Source organism: Mustela nigripes, chromosome 7, assembly GCF_022355385.1.
Source record: "Mustela nigripes isolate SB6536 chromosome 7, MUSNIG.SB6536, whole genome shotgun sequence".
Classification (NCBI taxonomy): Eukaryota; Metazoa; Chordata; class Mammalia; order Carnivora; family Mustelidae; genus Mustela; species Mustela nigripes.
Genome location: NC_081563.1, coordinates 48,387,754 through 48,402,826, shown reverse-complemented (window position 1 = coordinate 48,402,826; position 15,073 = coordinate 48,387,754). Strand labels below are relative to the sequence as shown.

Sequence of the window (15,073 nt, the reverse complement as noted above, 5' to 3'; positions counted from 1 at the left end):
CATCCAAGGGTAGAATTTCTGGGTCAGAGAGTATGCGTATGTTTACTCGCACAGTCGATGCTTCCAGCCAGGTTTTTAAAGTCATGTAGGGGAGGGTAGAAGACTTTCAGTTGCTCCTTATCCCTGGCAACATGTGGTATGTATCAGTGTTTTACATCTTTGCTGTTCTGGAGAATATATGATGGTATTTTATTATGCATTTAGTTTGTATGTCTACCACTATTAGCACTTTTGATATATTTCTTGTCCATTGTGTATCCTGTTTTTGTAGAGTGCCTTCTCAAGGTTTTGCTCCCTTTTCTACTATGCTAGCTATCATCCTGTCATTGATTTTTCTGAATTCTTTATGTATTCTGGATTAAAATGCTTTGTTGTATATATGGCAAATACCTTCTCCATTCTTGTTCTTTTAATCTCCTAGTGGTACCTATTGATAAATAGAAGCTCTTGACTTTAAGAAGAGTTCAATTCATCATTTTCTTTCCTTTATGTGTAGTGTCTTTTGTAAGATATTTTCATCCACCTTAGGATAAAAATGGCTTTCTTCTATGTTGTCTGCTAGAAACTTTATTGTTTTTCCTTTAAGTTTAGATCTTAAATCTACATGGAAATGAATTTTGCGTATGCTATGACATAAAGGTCAAAATTCCATTTCTTTCCATAAGAAAGTTTCTCTATTCCATTACATTGGATTTTTCCTTAACTATCTTTAAGTATTTTCCATACTTTTAACTATTGTAGCTTCATAAGTCTTTTCATCTAGTATCTTTATTTTTCTTAAGATTGTAGCAGTCTAATTTAGTCTATTTCCATACTTATAATGTGACCTTTTTTTTTTTTAAAGATTTCATTTATTTATTTGACAGAGAGAGAAAGATCACAAGTAGGCAGAGAGGCAGGCAGAGAGAGGGGGGAAGCAGGCTCCCTGCTGAGCAGAGATCCCGATATGGGACTCGATCCCAGGACCCTGAGATCATGACCCGAGCTGAAGGCAGAGAATTAACCCACTGAGCCACCCAGGCGCCCCAACAATGTGACCTTTTTTGATGCTGTTTTATCTGGCTGCCATTTCAAATCCCTACTCTTTCACAGCCAAATTCCTTGGTAGAGGATTTTATTATTGCTTTTTACTTTCTTCTTTCTGGGATCTTGGCCCTTTAAGGTCTGGTGGCTATTATGGTGGCTCCAAGCTTTCCTTCCTTACCTTCCTGTCTTCCTGCCTTCTTCCATTCCATCTCTCCTTCCCTCCTTCCTTCCCAGTTCAGCACAGTTGCTGAGTTCTGACTTATTTCTCTAAGTCTTAGCTGTCCTCTTTTGCTCATCTTTTTGGACACTTGGTTCTGTTATTCTTAAGAATAATAAATATTTTGAGGAAAAAGGAAATACACAAGGTTAGGTTCATATTAATGTATTATTCTTTCCAGAATTTTGGATCCTCAAATTCTGGCTACTTTGGTGGATCTCCAGTACCTCACATAGCTGATTTTTCCCAACAGATTTTTAATTGTTTCTGGTGGGAAGGTTGGCTACAAACTAGTCTGACATAGCCAGAATCGGAAGTCCTCAGTGTTTTTGTATATATTTTTCCAGAAACGATTGAGGTGTACATTGAAAATAAATTTTGATATGCTGTCCGTTTTTAATATTTAATATTTTAAAATAAATTTAAATATTTAAATTATTTAAATATTTTAAAAATATATTTAATATAATATAAATATTATATTTATTATTTTTACAAAATAAATATATTTTAATATTTTACATATTAATTTATACAAATCACATGCGATTTTTAATAATTTACAAATTATAATATTTATTATTATAATTTATAGAAAATATGTTTATATAAATTATATATTCATATAAAATATTATAATATATATACATATATGTGTATGTATATATATATATAAATGAATTGAAGGAGCTGACTGAAGAAGCCCAGGCCCCTTTGAAATTCAGCACAAAGTTCCCTAGCTCCATTGCTGCCTGGGCCAGGTGCAAGGCCTGGCTCTCCCATTTGGCATCCAGTGTTTGGTCGGCTTGATGCTATGCCTCCTTTTCATGGCATTGCACCTCCTGGACTTTCCTGGTGGCAGCTCTCTGCTCTGGAGTCATGCCCTTCCAACAATAGAGCAGGACCCTATAGTGTTTTGGGCAACCTGGGGGTTCTTCGTTAGTAGGTCACTGGTGATCTGGTTCTGGATCTTCAGGAGGTTGACCTCCTGTTCGTGCTGATGCTCATGACGCTGCCGCTCAGCCAGTTCGGCTGCCTGGGCTTTGTTGGCATTGGCCATAGCAGACATCATGGCCACGCGACAGGACTCCTCTAGCTTGGCCAGCTGGGCGGCCCGCATGTCCGTGGCAAGGCGCAGTTGGTCATTAAGCATAAACGCGCACTTCTCATCGTCCTAGACTTGCTGTTGCTTCTGCAGCTGCCTCTCCAGGCTTTGTCTGAACTGCTCCTGCAGGCACGTGACCCTCTCCAGGTCCTCCCCAGCAAAGCACTGCAAGCTGGCTGGGCCACAGGGGGGATCGCTGGGGCCAAGATGGGCTGGAAACTCCATCCAGAGTCAGCCAGGATCCCAGAGGTCAAATTCTCGCTGATTCTTGAGCTGCTGCTTTTGCCCCCGAAATTCCTGGACTTTCTTGTTCAGCCGACGTGTCCGTTCTGCCTCTTTCTTCTCTAGCATCTGGGCTACTAGGGTTTTTTTTTTTTTTAGTGAATAACTTTATTATCTAGGGTCAAAGGTAGGGATAGTGGGAGAAGGGGTTGGGGGAAGCGGCCTGCAGCATTCTCCTGACTCCCAGCCTTCATGAGCTTGATGAGGGAGAAGAGAGAGATGAGCATCTTGGGTTATATATAGTATAACTTATTATATATAATATTTATAATATTTTATATAATTAATTATATAAATTATACAAATTTATAAATATACTTATATAAATTATAATACAATAAATTTATTATATATAATGATTTATATAAATCATGTGATTTATAGAAATCACATATTTAAATATAAATTAAATATATTTAATATTTAATATAATATAAATATATTTATTATTTTATAAAAATATAAATATATTTCAATATTTTGATATTTCATAAACCTTTATTGCCTTGTTACAAATAAGCATAATTTTTAATACCTGAATCGTATTCTATTTTTTGGGTAGGCCACGAATTAACTATTTCTTCAATATTGAGCTTTTTGTTTAGATTCCAAAATTTAACTACTAAAAGTAATTAGAGGAAAAATTTCTCTAATTGTAAGAAGTCTCCATGACATGTTAACTTTAAATTGTAGTCATGATGATCAATAAAACACGCATATCTACTATGAACATGGGTAACTGTGTTCCCTCTTGCAGAGGATACAAAATATATAAAGATATCTCTGTCATCCAGGTAATGTATTTGGAGACATAAAGCATACATTAGAAAAACAATATAGGCTAGGTTTTCATCAGAACTTCATGAACAGTAGATATAAAAAAGTAAGAATAGTCAAAGGGGAAGGAGGTCATTTAGTCATTGGAAAGGAAGGAGAAACACTTTATGAATACGGTGTGGTCTGAGATAGATTGGGTTTTATTGAATGGAGTGAGGAAAGAAGACATAATTATTTTCTAGCTCCTTTTCTTATTTTTGCCTAAGATTGTTTTGGAGGTATTACTCCTAAGTCATGTATGGTTGCATTTTCCTCTGTGTGAAAAAAATTTTCCATTGATGGATATTTCATGGTCTATAAATCTGTTTCAGTTGAATAAATACATTTAACCTAAGATACTGGATCACAGGAAGTTTGCTGACAAACTGCATAGCTGACAACCCACAGTATGCAAATATTAGGACAGTGTTTTCCTTTGCCAAATGAAATAAGAAAAACTTTATGATCCTTATTTTCTCCCTTGCCCAGAGACAAAGGCAGGATATACATAGGAACAAATGACTAGCAGTGGGTTGGAGAAGAGAGAGTGCACCAAGGCAGAAAATCCCTGAAATCACCAGCGAGCGAGAATGTATCAATATGTATCTTGCATACATATTATTTTATTTAACTATCACATTACACTGTAGGGATAAGCATTATTATTCGTCTCTTAAGGTTAGAAAACTGTTTAAAATCAAAATACTAGAAAATGAGTCTTCAGTTGGAGTCTGTCTGAAATCAAGACCATGTTCTTTTTATTAAAGTATTAGTGAATTAGTTGTATTAACAAAACTATACCTAAAATAAAACCTCTTAAATTATTTCATGTGGGTTTATCCACTCTGTTAAAACTCAGGGTCTTTGAGTTAAATTGATTTTCTAAATCCTTCCTTTGAAGGGGTTTGCAAGTTCTATAGATTGTTCTGGCCAAACAAGCCTAGGGCCTGAGCCAGAGTCCTTCCCTTTGTTCAGTCACTGCAAGAGTGACTGTATTAAGGCACAATAAACATACACTAAATATTTTATCTTTGCTAATATCCATTGTGGGTAAGATTGCAGAGGCACACACTTTGCTGGAAGCAATGTGAATTGGTTTAGTACTTATAGAAAACATACATAAATATTCTGTCAAGAAACATAAAAGTGTTTATTCTCATTGACCCAGTAATTACACTCCTGAGAATGTATGCTAACTAAATAATTTAACAGATGGCAACACTGTAGACAATGTTAGGCTTTTTCAGATTGCAAGAAAGAGACACATTCAGGTTACATAAGGAGATGAAGCCCATGATAAGGATGTGGAAGCCCAGAAGACCCTCTTCTCAGCAGCTGGGAAGCCTGGAGAGTTTCATGACCATTCTCAGCAGAACCTCTAGGTGGGCCAGTAACAGCCTTCCTGGTCTGACTTTCAGAAGGCCACACCATTGCTCTGCCTTTGACCGCCTCAACTTCCGTGTCTGGCATTTCCTCTTGCAGAGTCTGACATTTCTGACCTGAAAGTGTGCCTCGCTCTGTTTTAACTCATTACTCACTTACAATAGCAAGACTCTTTTGACAGCTTATGATGGGCCGGTCATGGTTCTAATAACTTAACATGTTATAACCCATTTAATTTTCACAATTCTCTTAAGAAAAAGGTATGTTTATTATTACCATTTTATCACTGGGAAAGTAGGGCACTGAGAAGTTAATCAATGTGAACAAACCCCCCAGCTAGAAATAAGGGCACTACGTTTCAAAACAAGGCACTTATTCAGTACACTGTACTGCTTCTTGGAGGATGACATGGTTGAGAGCGTTATGTATATACTGAGCAACATTAGCACTCTCTTGGAATGTAAATCTGTCGCCATAAACCAGATTACTCAAGAAGAGCATGTCTAGAGAAAAGAGGGACAAGAAGTGAGTCTTGAAAAATGCCAATATTTGGAGTTACCGTAGAGGAGATGCAAGAGGGAAGGAGACTTGAAAGGAGGAGCAGGTGAGGTAAAAGAAACACTTGGGTGAGTCTTCTTCCAGGAACTAAGAGAAAAGAGCATTTCAAGAAAGAGAAAATTGTTTTGAATGCTTATTTTATATCACATAAGATAAAGAGAGAAATGTGTCTATTGGCTTTTCAACAGGGTGATCCGTAGCACCTGGAGTTCTGTTTGTGTAATGAATACAGAGGCCATACTCGAGTAGAGATAAGGAAATGGAAATGTTGTATGCAGCAACTCCCTAGGCATTTGATGGTGAAAGAGACTGGGAACCTGGACTGGTAGCTGGAGGAGGAAGTGATAGCAAGGGAGGATGTGTTTATTGTTTGTTTTGAATGGAAGGGAGAGATGGGGGGCAGGGAGGGGCAGAGAGAGAGGGAGATGGAGAGAATCTCAAGCAAACTCCCTGCTGTGTGAAGAGCCTGACTCGGGGCTCAAATGTCAGGACCCTGAGATTATGACCTGAGCTGAAACCAAGAGTTAGATGCTTAACTGAAGATGAATAAAATAGAAATGTGAGTGAGAAAGGAATGATTGCTACTTCAGAATTTTGGAAGACAAGAGGAAATGGGAAGCAGAGCCCAGGTAGAAGTTCTTTCTGTGTTAGGAGTAACGCTTTCTCCACTGTACTACAGATGAAAGGGGAGGTGGATGTAGAGGCAAGAATGGGAAGGTGAGGACTGTAGTCTTCCTATGTTATCAAGAACACATGAAGTGAAGCCAGACATCCATTAAGGATGGAAACAGACACTTTAGAAGCTGAGGTCAAAGAACTATAGCAATGAGGGTAATTAGCAAGGAAGTGCTAGTAATAGGAGTTAGTGTTCTGTTGGTACGGTATTTGAAACCAGTATTTCAGCTGTAGTGCCTTTCTCCTTCTGTCAAGATCAGGGCTATGTTCTGATAATTGGTCTTTGAAAATTTTGTTAATTAATGACATAGCATGAAGAGGGAGGTAGTGTAGGCTCCAGGAACTGGGGTGTTCTTGGTCTGGAAGTTGTTTTGAAACGTGTGCACATCTCTTGCTCTCCTGTAGAAATGATCAACAACGAGGAGGAGACTGAGCCCATTGGCCATTGGAGTGCGTGGGAATCCAAGGAGGGAGCACAGGACTCTGGCTCCAGTTTGAGAGCCTCTTATCCCTCACCTGAAAGTCAGACAGAACTATGATACACTCTTTGTTCACCAAATTTCTCTTGGTTCATTTTTTTTCCTTTGAAATACATTTATGTGTGTAACCATGTTTTGAATTCTGGAGCTACAATTCTAGTCTAGACATCGCTTTACTGGCAAACTCTGAGTGTCATGTCAGCGTTTTTGCTCCTCCGTCTCCTTCAGGTGCATCCTGTACAATATTTTCAGGGTAACATTTCCAAGACCGCATATGTATCACATTCTCCAACATCTGTGACGATTTTCAATTTATGTCAGAATGAAACTGAATTTCTCTGGCCTGAATTCAAGGCTATCCATAATCTGGATCCAGGCTGCCAATCCAGTCTCATTTTATAGTCCTGTATATGACATTCTCATAGTGAAGAAAGGCTTGGGAGGCAGCCAGCTCCGAGTATGGAACCTGCTTCTTTCTTCCTATGACCATGAGAAAGTTGCCTAACTTCTATAAATTGTAGTTCCTCATATTTAAGGTGCTTTTGTTCATTGTCTGAGATAGTTTCAAATATTAAAGGAGTTGATGTATTTAGAGCATCCCACAGAGTTCCAGGTACATGTTTAGGTCTAAAAATAGGACTATTCATTGTTCAGATTGCTGTTTTTAGTAACTGGGGTATGGCATTTAATTCATTTACTGTTCATCATGGAGTTTAATATCTATATTCTCTTTGTATAATTATAGATAGACACTGAATATTTAGGGTTAACATTTAAAATTTTCAGAGTTGACTTTTATTTCAACATATTTTTCAGGAGGATCTGAAAAGTTGATTAGAATGATGCTCTTTCGGAAGTTTGGATTATATTAATTAGCACTCCAATTGAAATTCATTTTCTTAAAGCCTTTTAAAGTGAATTCATATGTATTCTCTCACTTCATTTGCTCATTCTCCCACTTATTGATTTGTTCAACAAGAATTTAGTGAAAGTCTGTTTTGTTAGGCACTGAAAAGGGTGCAGGGAACAGGAAGAGTAAGACAAGGAACTGGCTGAGATAGTGAGTTGTCCCCAAATATCTGCTGTCCATTTTTCTGTGGAAGAAAAATTTTGAGCAGAGCACATGTAAATAAAGATTACATTTCCTAGTCTTTTTTGCAGCTAAGTGGTTATTTGACAATGTTCTGCTTAACGTGAAGCATATTAAAATGATGGGTGACACATTTCCAGAAACTTCTTCATAAGAAAGCTTGAGGATTCTCTTTGCCCTTTTCTCCCTCTCTTAGTTCTCCAAACAGCAGTTTAGATTGTAGAGTGATGTCTAGGTCCCCATCATGTACCATGACGATGAAGGCCATGCTCTGGGTAATTGAAGATCAAAGGCTGGAAGCAGGTTGTTCAAAGACATGCAGAAAGCACCTTATTTGTCCTGGACTGGCTATTCCTGGACTATGTCATGGCAGAGAAAGGATCCTTTTTTATTTAAGCCCATATTTTTGGATTTCTATTACTCAAAGCTGAGCCTAACTCCAACTGATACCCACTCCCAGCCTTTATTCCAAAAGCTTACAATTCATGGGACACATGTATTTACATGGAAACTAATTACTTACACCAAGAGGGCTTAGGAAGCTGAACTTATATTATGTTGGTTACAAATGGATTTTAAAGTTTTGTTTGTATTTTCAATCAGTAATTTGAATACCATTTTGAGTTTACTTGTTTCTATAGAATGCCAGTCGAAATAATTGACAAAAAGATCTTTAAACCAGGTTGTTTACTTAAAAGGACCATATTGGCAATTTAAGAAAATGAATGATACTTGTTTTAGTATTATTCAAACATACCTTAGAAGTAATAATTTGAATATTTTGGTTGCCCATATTACTGAGTAGCTTTGACTGTCAATACTGTGAAATTAGTTTGTGTCTATAGTCACATAGAAATGCAGGTACCGAGACATGAACTACATTCATAGCACAGCCTTAAAAAATCTTTTAGAAAATCAGACCCTTAAATGCTTAGCCTGTATAAAGGTTGTAAGTGTGGCTTTCATGGTACTTTTCCCTCCTTGCCTGAAAAATATTATTTTATGCCATTTAACTTAAATGCCAAATACTTAATTAGCATTTGTATAAATATTTTCACTCCTATAACACTTAGCTCTTTCATTTTCATTTAATTCTGTTCAAAGGTTAATTCCTTTTTTGCTATTTGCTCAACAGTGACAGGTAATATATGGTGAGTTATAGCCATAATTATTATTAGGAGAAATGATTTCTTTTATCAAAAGTACACATAGCATTAATTTTTACCTTATTCTAAGGATTCACTTTAAAAATTTATAATAAATCTCATGATCACTTTTCAGGTAATATTTGCTATATATCGCTATTACATAGTGAATGTGAGTAACTTATAAGACCATCTTGAAGTGGCTTCAAAATGAGGGCAGAAAGGAGAAAGTTGCATATTCAAAGTAATTCTTTTCGTAAGCTTATTTTTAAAAATTTCAGGAACTTCAATAAACTATTAACCACAGCTTTATCATAAACTCTCACTATTAAATCTATTAATAAAACCAGAATTCCATCTCAAAAGACTGTAAAAATAATCCATTATACAATACGTATGCATATGTGAAAGATAAGTTTTCACAAGGAAACAAAGCCAAAATCCAGCACTACACCCTGCACCCATTTCCCTATCCTATTTTGGGAGCATGTGCTTAGTCAGTTAAAGGTATCTACCACCTGATATTTGTGCCTAATAAAATTTGGCATGGAAACACCTCTTGTTTCTGGGCCCTTTGCTCAAAAAGTTCAGTGTGATAATTATAGTACCCTATTCTCATACTGGCTATGGGTTTAGCTTTGTGACTGCTTAAGGCAATGGAATTTCAGTACAAGTGAATACAAGCAGAATTTTGACAAGTGCTTGTACTTCATACCTTGCTCTCTTGGAATGCTTCCACCATCGTGTGAAGCAGGTTAGGACGAGAGAGGGGTCTAGCCATCCCATCTGGACTTTGGCAAGGTGTCAAGTTGGACCATCTAATCATAACTGAGTATCCAGCTGACTGAAGCCAAATAAGGTAGCCCATGCAGAACTAGTAGAAGAATTGTCCATTCGAGCTACAGAATTGTGGGAAATAATAAACTACTGTTTTAATCACAATTTCGGGGTGATATGTTATGTGGCAATAGATTACTGATGTAGCCTTTAGTTATGTCAATCCACTCACCTGTGAGGCCAATTACTTCGAGATAATGCAGTGGTGAAGAAGACCAGTCAATTCTGTGGGAGTAAGCCCCTTGCAGCACAGCTTTTACATAAAATGAGTTCCTTGGTTGGAGGCAATGCGTTAGGAATCACTAGGCTGAAGTTGATCTTCTTTTAGACCTCAGGTGGTGGTTTGGGCAGAAATATTGTCAGCAAGAAAGGCAAATTCATTTCCCATGAGGATGGATCACCCTATTCTCCCCATGATGAGGGGCATCTAATATAAATGACATAGGACCCAATCATCCAGGATAACTGATTTTTTTTTGTATCCATAAAAATGAGTCATTCTTATTAAATAAGCTAAGTAAAAAATAAGTTCATTAAATGAGATTTTAAATTAACATTGAAAAGGGGCATACACACACTTTTTTTTTTTTAAATTTAAGATGAACTGAGGAAAGTGTTGACTTTGTGTCATCTCTTTCATGTAACAGAAAACTGAATCCAGAGTTTTAAGAATCTCTCCACCCACTCCAAAAACAGTACCAAGATTTGGAAGTGGAATATTAATATACAGGATAAGTAATTGTAGTTCTTAATCTCAGGTAATGTTTGATGGGGAGACTGTGTTTATCATGAGGGAATATTTCATAGTGGGCTTATTTCATAGAGGCTGAGGTAAAGTTTCAATTATCATTGAGTTGTCACAAAATTAAAAAAAAAAATTCTGTCACAGCAAGGAAATTCTTTGGTCTATCCCTGTATCTTGATTAAGTTGCCCACCAGTCATGAATAACTGGACTCTAATCTGGCAAAATAAACCCAGAAAATGGAAGAACTTCCCTTTTCCATTGTGGTGGTCAGAATCCATCTCTGTCATGTCATCCATCAGAATGTTCTCTGGCATGTCAGTCAGTAAAGGAAAAGCACCAGATATATGAAACGTTTCAATAGTTGAAACAGGTGGCTGATTCGTGAATTGACATATAAAAAACTGGACAGTGTGTCTAGAGGATTTCGCTTTCAAATTCCCACCGGTCCAAAAAGCTAATGTAATCTAATGCAAAAATATGAGAGAAACAAAGACCTAAAGTCTCTCTTCTTCTCCCTTCTCATTCCCTCTATATAAGAGATCAAAGAAAATGCAGGGAAACACTGATTTTTCATCAACTCAAAGTCATATGCCCTTTGGGGTTGCACAGCCCAAGAGATTCCAGTCTTTTACTGATTGCTATTCTACCTTTTATCAGTAACTTTGACACAACTTTCAAAAGTCATTTGTGAACATAGTGCCTGCTAGTTAAAATTCAATCTGGGAAATCATACGGTGTTGAGGCAGTTCAGAAGAAGGAAACTCAGAAAAGGCTCTGTATTCTTTTTACATATCACCAGAAACAGTGGAGCAATGTGGCAGAATCCAACTTCTTATAATGCTATGCTTAGCCAAGCTATGATCTTTGTGTGAAATATATTCTAGGATAGGCAAACACTTAGGAAATAATAGCATTCACAAGCCCTTCCTGAATATATTACTGAAAGACTAAGAAATTAATAAAGTTTAAAAACTCAGACGTGGGTGGACCTGGTGGAAAGCAGGGACGGACAAATGATAGCCAGTAGGCTACATTTCGCTGTTGTTGGTTTTTGTAAATCAAATTTTGTTGGAAGGCAGCCATACCCATTGTTTATGCATGATCTGTGACTGCTTTGACACTAAAAATGTAAGAGTTGAGTATTTGTGATAAAGGCCATGTGGTGCATATAGCCTTAACTACTTACCATCTGGCCAACCCTTGATCTAGTCCAACATCTGTCATGTGGACTCTGGAGGTTCCTTCTGGTTGATCCAGGCCCCTCTTCCAGATGGACCATCCTCAGACTGACTTTTCTCACTCTTGGTCCCTCTTCCTTGTCCCTCCTCCTCTTGTCTCTGGTTGCTGCAATTCATTAAGCTTTTTGATTTGAAGACTCTTGTCTTTATTTAACAATTTTTCATGTGTTTATTTGATTTTTAAAAAATCTCTTCTTCAGAAAACCTAATCGTCTTTAAGATAAATGAGAAGACATACATCTAACAAGGTCCTACGTTTCTGCACTATTAGGGCAGATGAATTATTTTTGTCTTTTTTCACTAACTGTCTGGAAGATTTTGTGTTACTTAAATATTACTTGTCAAATTTAATTCATAGATCCACAATGAGGAGAGTATTGCATATTTTACTCCTCCCTTCTTTTCTCCGCTTCTCCTTCCCTCCCCCCTTCCTTCCCTCTTTCCCATCTATATTTTAAGAAACTGTTATTCTGGGCTCAAGTTTTATGTATCCAGTGTTTGGTTTTGCAGGGCTTAAAGACTTTGTTGGATTTAAGGGTTTAAAGGCAGGCTACTTTCAACCTCTTTCCTAGAACTCTTGTCTACTAAATATCAAAAGCAAATGATATTTACTATATGCCAGACACATAAAGCTAAAGGTTTTATACACATTAGTTATCGCTACCTATTGTATCCCTACAGAATAGGTATTATTATTATCAGGCTTACTTTGTAAATTTTGAGAAGGCAACTGATTTCTTTTTTTTTTTTAATTTATTTTTTATTTTTTTATTTTTAAAGATTTTATTTATTTATTTGACAGACAGAGATCACAAGCAGGCAGAGAGGCAGAGAGAGAGAGGAGGAAGCAGGCTCCCTGCTGAGCAGAGAGCCCGATGTGGGGCTCGATCCCAGAACCCTGGGATCATGACCTGAGCTGAAGGCAGAGGCTTTAACCCACTGAGCCACCCAGGTGCCCCCAGGAGTCTTTTCAATTGCGCTGAGGGAAGAGGCTCCTTTTATCTCTTTTTTCTGCTTTCATGTGCCTTCCCTGTTGCCCCCAGCCACCCTGGTGCCCCAGCAACTGATTTCTTGATAGTCACCAAACCCATGGAGCAAGGATTAAACCCAGGCTTTCCTTTTTTCTGTTGTGTGTTGATACGGAGGGTGACATTTATCATATTCTCTCATTTCAATCCCTCACCTTACATAGAGGAAAAATAAGACTCAGAGAATTAAGTGACTTTTTCGGAGGGAATTCCATTAGGGACTAATGAGGACTGGCATGAGTCATCTCATGACTACTAACTTTGTAACTGTCTTTCAAAGATTGGAGGTGTACTATCACATTTTGGCCTTAGAAAGCCATCTATTTTTACAGCTGTGGTTTCTGTTTATCTGTGTGATCCTGCTTATGACATGTCACTGGGAAGCACTCATAATGCTTCCTTGTGAGTGGGTAAGTCTTGTGTCTAGTTATTATATAGGAAGTATTTCATTTGGCAGGGTACCAGTGACTATCTCCTACTTGGGAAGTAAATAAATATATTTTTCATGGTTCAGATGCTTATGTAAACCCATATTGTCTCCGTGACTCCTTGTGAAAGAAATATTAATTTAACTAAGAGTGCGCATGTTTCCATGCTGTTACTGCTTAATTAGGTTCATTAGAGTCTTGGTTGGACTATTTACTATGTCATGGTTTTTCCATGCTCAAGACAAAATGTGTGTGGGCAGGCAATTCATTTGAATGGCCATAATATGAATTTGGAATGCCTAGGATAATAGGTCCTTTTTAATACACTGCTAATAAGTCATTGTAATTACAACTCAGTGGAAGATCTTGATAACACTGAACGTGGAGGGATTTTTTGTTGTTACCGCTGTTCATAATCTCTCATTTATTGTTGAATTTTTAAGTTTGTATTGTTATTTTTCATATACTTATTTGGTAAATTACTGAAGCTTACATTGCATGTAGGAGAGATGTTTAACTGGATTTCTGCTAGTATATTCTAGGGGCTAACTGTATATTCTATGGCCACACAAGCCATAGGCCAACAAGTCTGTGAATCTAATCTGTTCCATTGCTTATGTGAAACAAATTTTGTTGGAAGACTACCATACTTATTCATTTAGGTGTAGTCTGTTGCTGCTTTTCTAAGAGTTGAATAGCTGTGGCAAAGATCAAGAGCTCACAGTCTCTAAAATATTTATTCTCTGGTACTTCACAGAAAAAGTGAAGTGATCTAATCTATTTAATAGATTATAATAAGAAGGTGTTAAGTGAACATATTTCTGATTGGTCAGGCAAAATTGAAGTTTCTTTGGGAGACCACATCATCATCCATGAAGTGCTCCCTGACTGAATTTTGTTGGAAGGAAAATTAAACCTTTTTCTTCATTCAGAGCAATCATTGGACTATGACCTAGAATGTCCGTGTACCAAATTGCATTTTATGTTATGCTACTGGTTCTTTCTTCTTTTAAACATTGAGCCTATTAGGTTAAAGTGGACTGTTAAAGAGGAAATACATTCATATACTAATGTTATGTATGTCTCCTATGTAGGGCGACTGTATAATTTATAGTTCCAACTGAGACTCTTTTGAAGGGGACCACTGACATGACTGGTGTAAGTTGAGATCATTTGCTGACCCTGGAACAGACAGTTGGCAGAAATCCAGTTAAATATCTCTCCCCTCCATAGTTGTTGTTTCAAGTAATTTATATACTGAGATATTTTGTCACCAGACTTAGATTTCATATCCTACTTTTCTTGGAATTATCCAGTTCTTTAACCACCTTTGATTAATATACATTAGAAGAGAAGTCTTTAGAATTATTATAGCAAAGCCTTTTCTTGAAGTCTTGTGTAGGAACTCATTCCTTAAAGCTCAGGTAGATGGAAATGATCTGTTTGTAGAAGGGACAAGGGGCAGGAGCCCCAAATGCTCAGTTCCTTCTTCTCCTCTTCTTAGTAGTCTCTGATCCACTCCTGTGAAGTCTACAGAATTCCGAGGAGCATAACTCAGAAACTATTGAATTCTAAGAAAATAATTCAAAATAAGTTTAAGTCTCTCAAATGCCATTCATTGCATTTAGAAGATCCAAGGCTCCCACTAAAAGGAGATGCCAAGACATGGGTGTCATGAGCTGTATTACAGAAAAACTCTAGAGAATTGTCATAACAAGAACATCCTGCAATCTTAGTTGCACTGAAAATATAGTTGTGAACATCCAGTACCTGTTGGATATAGCTGTCGGTGCTGTAAGGATTTGGTAGGCAGGGCAACTAAACCTGGCTACTCCCACATCTGCCTTAACCTTGGAGAGATCATTTCACTCCCCTGAGACTTGTTTTTTTCCCTATGTACTGAATCTTAAAATACTTTCTGAGAGTCCCCTCCTAAGGGTAGGTGGAGGGGAAATACTTATTGCTCCCAAATTCACATTTCATGGGTTTTCGAAGTTAGGTATCAGGTTTCCAGAACACT

The 15,073-nt window shown here is 37.3% G+C and overlaps 1 pseudogene; it reads right to left on the bottom strand.

Annotated features, from left to right (window-relative positions):
• Window positions 1–11,583, bottom strand: part of LOC132022342 (RIB43A-like with coiled-coils protein 1) — a 169,034-nt pseudogene extending 157,451 nt beyond the window's left edge.
• Window positions 11,584–15,073: the final 3,490 nt, after the last annotated feature.